Raw genomic sequence first — 9,609 nt, 5'->3', positions numbered from 1 at the left:
GGTCAAGGGGAAAATATTGCAATCAGCCAGAAAGAAACAATTCAAGTACTGTGGAGCTACAGTCAGGGTAGTAAAAGATCTAGCAGCATCTATGTTAAAGGATCAGAGAGCATGGAATATGATATTCCAGAGGGCAAAGGAATTGGGGTTGTAATCAAGAATCACCTATCCAGAAAAACTGAGTAAGGGAAAAACTTCAATGAAAAAGGGGAATTTCAGGTATTTGTGATGAAAAGTCCTGAACTGAATAGAAAATTTGACTTTCAAATACAAGACCCTAGAGAAGCATAAAAAGGTAAACAGGAAAAAGAAATTAAGAGGGATGTTAAAAGGTTAAACTGTTTACATTACTACATGGCCAGATGATACGTCTAACTTCAAGAACTTTGTCAGTATAAGGAGAGATGATAGAAATCAATTTAGACAGAGGGCACAGGAGGGAATTGATTATGAAGCGATGATATCTATAAATCTTTTTTTTTGTTTATCTTTTTTTTGTGGGGTAGTTGGAGTTGAGTGACATGCCTGGAGTCATACAGCGGGTGAATGTTTTGTGTCTGAGGCCAGATTTAGGCTAGGGTCCTTCTGGATCCAGGGTGGGTGCTTTGTCCACTGTGTCACCTATCTGCTCCATGATGACATCTTTAGGGTAAAATTGAGGGGTGAGAGGACTGGACTAGGGGAGGGGGAATGGGAGATGTAGAATGGGATAAAATCCCACATGAAAGAAACAGGAAAGGGCTTATGGAGTCGGGGGAGAGATAGGGGAGGAACAGGGCAGTGAATGAGCCTTACACTCATCAGAATTGGCTCAAAGATCTTAATATCATCAGAGTTGACTCAAGGAGGGAATAACATACACACTCAATTCAGTGGGGTAATCTCTCTAACCCTACAGGAAGAAAGTAGGAGGGGAAGGAGATAAGGATGGAGGGGTGAAAGAAGGGAGGGCAGAGTGGGGAAGGGGGCAGTCAGAAGCAAATCAGTTTTGAGGAGGGATAGGGTGAAAGAAGATAGAAAATAGAGTAAATATCATGGGGAAGGAAATAGGATGGAGGGAAACACTTAACAATAGTAACAGTGAAAAAATTTTGAAGCAGAGGCGAGAGTAATGTAAGATGATGATGACTGATTAACTGATGGATTGATGATGATTGGATAAAGATGGGAATTTATTGATGACCATGAGGATGGACTGATGATCATGAGAATTGAATGATGATGATGATAAAATGTATGGTGCTTACTTTCCTGGGCTATTGTGAAGAAAATTCTCTGTCAGGTATAGGGTACTATATAAATGTTATCTATTACTGTTGTTGCAAGAATCAACATCATGGGTTTATTGTAAGGAAATATCTCTTTAAAGTACTATATAAATGTAGTTTACTATAAAAAATGATGAGCAAGTTGGCTATCAGAAAAAATCCGGAAAGACCTACATGAGCTGATGCAACGTGAAATGTACTGTATACAAAATAACAGCAATACTGCTAAATGATCTGCAGTGAAATACTTGCTTATTTTCAGCAATGTAATGATCCAAGACAACTCTGAAGGTCATATGAAAAATCTAGTCCATCTATAGAGAGAATTGATGGTGTCTGAATACAGATTGAAGCATAATTTTTTTGTTCCTTATATCTGAAGTTTTATTTTTGTCTGTTTTCTTTCACAACCTGGCTAATGTGGAAATGTTTTTCATGACTGCTCACGTATAGCTTATATTGAACTGCTTGAGTTATTGGGGCAGAGGGAGGGAGGGAGGAAGATAATTTGGAACACAAAGTTTTAAAAAAAATTGATGTAAAAAACTGTATTTACATGTAATTTGGGAAAATAAAACTTAATGGAAGAAAAAAAACAAACCAAAAAGCAGATTTGACTTAATAGTTTTCAGTGATATATATGGTAAGCTAAAATTTATGACAGTAATATGGTTATTGAGGTATTTTCTTTCTTCTTTACATATGCAATTATGTAAACCATTTCCATATTGGTAATTTTGTACAAAAAGACTCAAATAAATGAAAAAAGATGAAGGTGAAAAATAGCATGCTTCAATATATATTCAATTAATATCAGTTCTTTCTTTGGAGGTTGATAGTATTCTTCATCATTAATCCTTTAGGATTGTCTTGGATCATTGCACTGCTGAGATTAGCTAAGTCATTCACAATTCTTCATTGAATAGTATTATTGTTACTGTGTATTGGTTCTGTTCACTACACTGTGCATAAGTTCATGTAATTCTTTCTAGGTTTTTCTGAAATAATACTGGTTGTAATTTCTTATAGCATAACAATTTTCCTTCACAATCATATACCACAGCTTGTTTAACCATTCCCCAATTGATAGGCATCCCTTTGATTTCTAATTCTTAGCCACCCCCAAAAGAACTGCTATAAATATATTTGTACAAATAGGTCCTTTTCCCTTTTCTTTGGATGTCTTTGGGGTATAGACCTAGCAGGGGTATTGATGGATGAAAGAGTATGCAGTTTTATAGCCCTTTGGGTATAGTTTCAAATTGCTTGAGAGTTATTTTCAAAAGGTATAGGATAGTTATAAGAAGTGGTGTAATAGTATTACATTTTAAGAAGCTATACTTCCGTGAGGAAATCTAGGAACCACAAGGGGGAAGCTCAGTGGAGCTACAGTTAGGTAGGATTCTATGGAAGCAGAGGCAGAAGGGATATTGTCATCCAAATATACTATGGAACATATGCACCAAAAGAAGAAGTAGATGAAGGGTTTGAGAAACAGAACACAAGCCTGGCATGGCAGAATGTTATGAAATTAATGGGGAGCTTTGATTCTCCATGCATCTTCTGGAGTCCTCTTTCTCTCAAAAGCAGAACAGCAAGTGATGTCTTGACTAGACTTAATGGTAATTTAATTCTTCAGAAAATAGAAAAACTACATCAATAAAGAGAAACTCGTTTCTAGAGTAGATGGGATACTTGGGACAAAGTATCATCTTAAAATTTGTAACAGGAAAGGGGGAAGAAAACTTGTCATCATCTGACTAGAAATACAGAATTGGGGAGATTCAGAGGAAGGAGGGATAGGATCCTATGAAATAACATAGCAGTCAATTCACAAGGGAAGAGGTGCTCTCAAAAATGGCATTCCCAAGACATATATAGGGATAGAATTACGTTATGGAGCAAAAGGGAAACTGTCAAAGAAACAGATATGAATGTAAAGGGAACTCATCAACTTATTTTGATTTTTAAAAAGATATGTACAGATGCCAGAAAGAAGGCTAGGTAACAGATAATGCTGACAAAAGGATGGAGTGGGGGGGGGGCGGCGGCTAGGTAGCACAGTGGATAAAGTACTGGCCCTTGATTCAGGAGGATTTGAGTTCAAATCTGGCCTCAGACACTTGACACTAGCTGTGTGACCCTGGGAAAGTCACTTAACCCTCATTGCCCTGCAAAAAAAAAAAGTGATGTACAAGAACCACCAGAACCAGATGACTTTGACATATTGCTTAGCAACAGAAAAAAAAAAGGAAAAGAAGAATGTCAAATTCCCAGATAAGCATGAAATACTAGATAAAGATGAAGCTTTAGAAGATGGAGGTAGCAAAAAGGATGATAGAATTTCCTTCAGCAATCAGACTGGACATGCATTGCTGAGAAAGAAACTATATATATTTGATGAGTTGCTGAGTTGAATATTCAACATAATGTGGGAAAAGAATCCAGATATGGTTGCTGGACAAAAACAATTATCATGAAATCTCCACAGGTTGTTAGGGTAGGAACCAAGAAACCTTTTTTTCATCAACTTCACAGATTTCTGTGAACTATTAAGTTACCAATCTAAACATCTTTTGTCCTTTTCATTGGCTGAATTAGGTACAAGTGGTTCCATAGATGATACCAACCAACTTGCAATCGAAGGAAGATTCCAACAGAAACAGATAAGAATGTCTTGAGAAGACATATCAAGGAGTATGTTACCTGCAATTCATTTTGGTCACCAGACACAGTCTTATAGAAGGATACATAATTCATTTCTTATTGTGTGAGACCTGTCACTTTCACTTCTCTGTCACCACCAAAATGGGTTTCAGGCTATCATAGGTAAGAGAACACAAATCTATGACAAAGTTAACTAATTTGTTAATCAATACTGGATTTCACAAAATGTTTTGGACACATGGCTAAACAGGCTTATGCTGAGTGGAATTACCATTGTATTAAAATATGAAATCAAAGCTGCTAAGTTATCATTTAGCATTTGTTTGGTCAGTCAGTGAAACCCTTGGAAAATGCAGATGCTCAAGCTGTTCACATGCCTATTGAATATACATAATGCGGAAAGGAGGTATTTATGTAAAATGCAAGATAAAGTTAATATAACAGGGAAAATTTTATTTTATTTTATTTTCATGTCTGAATTCTCTCTCTCCAATATCTCCCTCTCCACTACTGCCATTGAGAAAGCAAGAAAAAAACAAATCTATGATACGAATGTACTAGTAAAGAAAATCAAATTCCTACAGCATTGTCAATTTGGAAGGAAGTTTTCTGTAAAAGTACTGTGCTGTTTCCCATTTGCTTTTTTTTTTTAAATCAATAACTTGGATCTAGGCAAAGATATAATATTTTTCAAGTTTTCAGATGACACAAAGCTGGGCAGGTAGCTCATACATTAAGAGACAAAGAGATGACATTTAGGAACAAATATAAGGTAATAGAACACTGATGAATGAGAATCCAGACCTTATTTGCATGTACTATATGCTTGGCTTTACGCAACCTCCTATGTGAACTTTGAAGCATCTACAGGCATTCTATGACTATTCTATTTCCAGTCTTCTCACCGCTGATTTATCCTGTATATATCCCATATGTATGTATTATTCACATGATGAATCCCCCATTAGAAAGTTAGATCCTTGAAGGCAAGGACTGATTTTGTCTTTTCTGTATTTCCAGTGCATAGCATAGGGCTTTGCACACAGTAAGCACTTAATAAATATTTCTTGACTTGACTTGGTAAAGAAAGATTTTTCCATCAGCATCTGAGCCTGAAATGAACAGGATAAAAACAGACCATGGTGATTCCATGTTATTTCAGTGAGGAAGGTGAGCTGTTATGGGCCTCTGGATGGTGGAGAGGCTATGGCCACCCTTTAAATAGGCCAAGGCTCACGAGCACATTGCCCTGCTTTTATTTATGTTTCTGTTGTGTTTATTCTTCCCTCCTCATGGGTAAAGGCATATGAGAGACCGCTGTGACTTGATGAGCTTCAAAAGGTGGAGAGAGCACCAGAGCTTCATATATTAGAGTTCCTGTCAGAGTATGTTGAGGGATGCTCGGGGCTGGGGGGGGGGGTAGAAGGAAAAGGGGAGAACACAGCACAGTAACTAAGCCCAGTGAGGATTATATCCTTTATACAAACCTGGAAAGGTGTGGCCTAGACATTAGTTTGTCTGAAAATAAACTCAGATCTTTTTTTTTTTTTAAATAATCCAAATCGGGGGCAGCTAGGTGGTGCAGTGGATAGAGCACCAGCCCTGGATTCAGGAGGACCTGAGTTCAAATCTGGCCTCCGACACTTGACACTTACTAGCTGTGTGACCCCGGGCAAGTCACTTAACCCCCATTGCCCTGCAAAAACAAAAAAAACAAAACAAAAAAATAAATAAAGGAAACATTTAAAAAAAAATCCAAATCAACAGTATGATGACAGTCAAAATAAGACTTGGATAAGGTTAAGCTTAAGGAAGCCTGGAAGTACACAAAGTACTTGGGAAATACTTTTATATGATGCCATCATAGTGACCTTTAGTTAATAGCCCTTAGTCAAAGTCTTTTGGCCCTAATGCCATATCCTCAGACAGTTTTGGGGGAAAATGACCAGTAAGGCTATTTCCTATGTTCATACAAAAGCTGGAAAGAAACCAGAGGGGAAGTAGAATGCATCAAAGGATTTTCCTACCATTCCGGTATATAGGATCACTGTTTAGTTCAGATTTTTAAGGACTGGAAAAAAGTGATATCTATTTCTGGTGGATATGAGACTATCCATTTTTCTATTGTCTTTGGGCAATATTAGCAGAGAAACTTTAAGAGTTAGAGGTTAGTTAAGGGTACTTGTGTTCTATATGGTTATCCTAGGGAGTCTCCGTTTATTGGGTATTTTCTATGTATTCCAACATTTGGCTGATTCGTGAGGAGGCAGTCATTGGGGGCAGACAACTAATGATGTCTTTATCCCTTCCTCCTCTGGGAGTGTGTGTGTGTGTGTGTGTGTGTGTGTGTGTGTGTGTGTGTGTGCATGTGCTGTGATTGTGGTTGGAAATAGCATCCATCCTCTTCAAATTATAATGATGCATACCTGATAACTAATTATCTGAGATTGTTTTGAGATTCAGCCTCATAACTTTAGTGACATGTTTGAAAGCCCCATATATACTAGCCTATCTCCATGGAATCCATAGGTAACTTGGGAAAATTTTATCATGCCCTCTAATGTGATTCTGTATTTAACCTAATAGTTATTCAACAAGTATTTATAAATATCTACTATGTGCCAGGTACTGTGTTAGGGACTGGAGAGATATACATATAAAAACAAATCAGTCCGTTTATGAACATATCATTAGTTTAGAGCTAGAAGGGAATTTTTTGGTCAGCTAGTCCCATTTCCTCATTTTCTGGATGAGAAAACAAAGGCCCAGAGAGATCGACTGTCCAGGATTCTATATACAAGGTAGTAAAATACAGAAGTTAAATTAAAAATGAATTTTTTATTCCAAATCCAATGTTCTTTCCATGACACAATGCTACTATTCAACTAATGCAGTATAATACATGTGGATCCACAACATTTTGTTGTTGACCAATCTAGTCCACGTCCTTTATTTCTCTGTAACCATATGTCAGACGTCTCAACGTGACATACAAATGACAAATACCAGAACTAACTTTAAAATGACTTTCTCTCTGTCTGACTTTTCTTATTGACAGGAACACCATGGTTAGAGCCATAGTACACTTTGTCACCCTTGTATTAGAAGCCTTTCATGAGTGAGGTAATATATTAAACCAACTATACATCATGGCATTTGAATTCCACAATTATTAATGAGCCAATGGTCTGTAAGGTTTTAATGAGTAGAACATAAATGAAGAGACAGAAAAAGATATTAGCTTGTATCCCTAGAGTGAAAGGCTTTAATTACACTTCCGTCTTCAGGTCATTAGCTGCATAAGTACCTGTGCAGGGACCAATGATCATTCTCTCCTGAAAACAAATGCCTTTGCTTTTACAGATGGACTCTCATTTCAAGATCTAATTTGGAGGCAAGACACATGAACATAATGGCTTTGCTTGGGAAATGACCATAGAATCATGTATTTTAAAATGCGTTTCAAGGGAGCATCACATAGTGGAAAGAGAGCTGGATTTTGAGTTAGAAGATAGATTCAAATCTTAGCTCTGCCTTTTACTGTGTGACCTTGGGCAAGTCACTTATCTTCTCTGGGCTTTAGTTTTCCTCTTTTGTAAAATGAGAGTGTGACTGGAGTACTTTGAAGGTTTCTTCCGGCTCTAGGATCTCATAAAATCTTGCTTGTACCTAGAACTTTGAAGTAAATAAATAAAATTTATATATATGTACACACATATATAAAACACACATATAAACATATATAAATATATAAACACATATATATTATATATATTAAAAATATATGCACAACTATATAATTGCCTTTTGTTTTTAGATCACCTACATTTCTCAATGTATTCCCCCTACCTTGCCTTTCAGGGAATCTTGTCCTAAAACAAATGATAAAAAGGAGGGAAAAAACAAGTCAGCAAAACTAACATTGAAAAAGTCAAATATTACATATAGTGTTCCACATCCATAATGCCCTATCTCTGCAAAGAAGTGGGCAGAGATGTCTAGAAACAATTAAAAAAACAACAACACCTGATGTGTTAAGAGTCCTGTGGACACAGAAAAATGGTCTCATTTTTCTCATGAAGAAGCAGTCTTCCCCAGGTCATATATTAATGTATCAAAATTCTTCACATTGTAGAGAAGAATCAACTGTCTCATGAAACTAACTAATAAATCTAGGTGAGTGACAAAAATGCGTAGAAAGATTCCTCAGGCAGTAGAATAGCATTTGACAGTCGAAGGAAAGAGAGCTTGCAAATGAAATCTGGGGAAAGTTAAACCATCTGCTTTCCAGTTTTACATATATTTCCTTTCTACAAAATTAAAAAAAATGACTGCAGTAATTAAAACAAGGCCCCTCAATTGAGTGTGCAGCAAAAACTAAAGTTCATTGTCAAGGTACAGCTTGAACTGCTGAGAAAGGAAATAAATGAATGCTTTTCAGGCTTGTTGGAGAGTTCTTGACTTGGACTACATAGGCTTGAAATGAGTAGTAATTTTCCTTTCCAAGAGAGGCAAGCACAGCCTCTAACGAGCTCCACTTTCTCTCTTCCCAGATGAGCTCTGTTCTTCCTATTCCTGTCAGGAAGACACATGAACACAAGATCTCCAGGTGGCTTAGTTAATTTTTAATTGTCATTTTTATCTCAGTGAAAAATAGATTTGCCTAAGGAGAGGAGAAAGGGGCAGGAAATCTATGAATGGTGCACGGAGGTTTTCTTGTGCTTAATTTACTTTTTGCAGAAAAATTAAAAAAAGTTAGTGTGTTCTATTCCCCCACCTTTCCCTAGCTGTAAATAGCATTTCCTGATGCAAAGGTCAGAAGACCAGAGTGGGGTAAAATTTCCCCCTCATATGCTTGCTAACTTGACTTAGCAAATGTTATTTAACTAGTTATTTCTTCATTCTGCTGATTGTATACTCTCATTATCATCTTTGCTACCACCACCCCCTTCAAACTTCAACTATACTCCTGGGATCACTGTGCTTTGATAAGTGAGCTTTCACCCTCTCTCATAGAAATAAGGCCATTTTCATTCCATGCTGCCTTGTCTTCACCTCTTCCTCCCCATGATAGCCACCTTGGATCCTGGCCCTTGAATGCTTAACTTGTATCTTATTCTGCCAGGAACCAGGTTACACTCCATTTATGAACCATTGGTCACACTTAGCCACCTCTATCCCCTCCCCTTTATGCGGTCTCTTCTCTCATTGGAATGTAAACACTTTGAGGGTAGGTACTCTTTAGCTTGCTTATATTCATCTCTTTCCCAAGACTTAGCACAATGCCTAGAATATAAATATCCTTTTTCTGTCCATCTCTTCCTCTCTCTCCCCATCTGTCTGACTCATCTATCTGTCTATCCATCATCCATCATCCATCCAACATCCATCATCTATCAATCAATCTATCATTCATCCATCCATCATCTTTCTATCTATTGATCTATCATCTATCTCTAATTTATCTATTTTTAGAGCCTTGATTTCCCCATTTTAAAAATGGGAAATAGAACCAGTTAGGTGGCACAGTGGATAGAGCACTGGCCCTGGATTCAGGAGGACCTGAGTTCAAATCCAGCCTCAGACATTTAACAATTATTAGCTGTGTGACCCTGGGCAAGTCACTTAACCCCAATTGCCTCACCAAAAAAAAAATAAATAAAAATGGGAAATA

The 9,609-nt window shown here is 37.1% G+C and overlaps 1 pseudogene; it reads left to right on the top strand.

Annotated features, from left to right (window-relative positions):
- Nucleotides 1–915: 915 nt before the first annotated feature.
- LOC122743911 lies at nucleotides 916–4,132 on the top strand (annotated as a pseudogene).
- The last annotated feature ends 5,477 nt before the right edge of the window (nucleotides 4,133–9,609 follow it).

This window comes from Dromiciops gliroides, chromosome 2 (assembly GCF_019393635.1).
Source record: "Dromiciops gliroides isolate mDroGli1 chromosome 2, mDroGli1.pri, whole genome shotgun sequence".
NCBI classification, from domain to species: Eukaryota; Metazoa; Chordata; class Mammalia; order Microbiotheria; family Microbiotheriidae; genus Dromiciops; species Dromiciops gliroides.
Note: the sequence above shows the minus strand (reverse complement) of the source record. Positions and strands in the feature narration are given on the sequence as shown.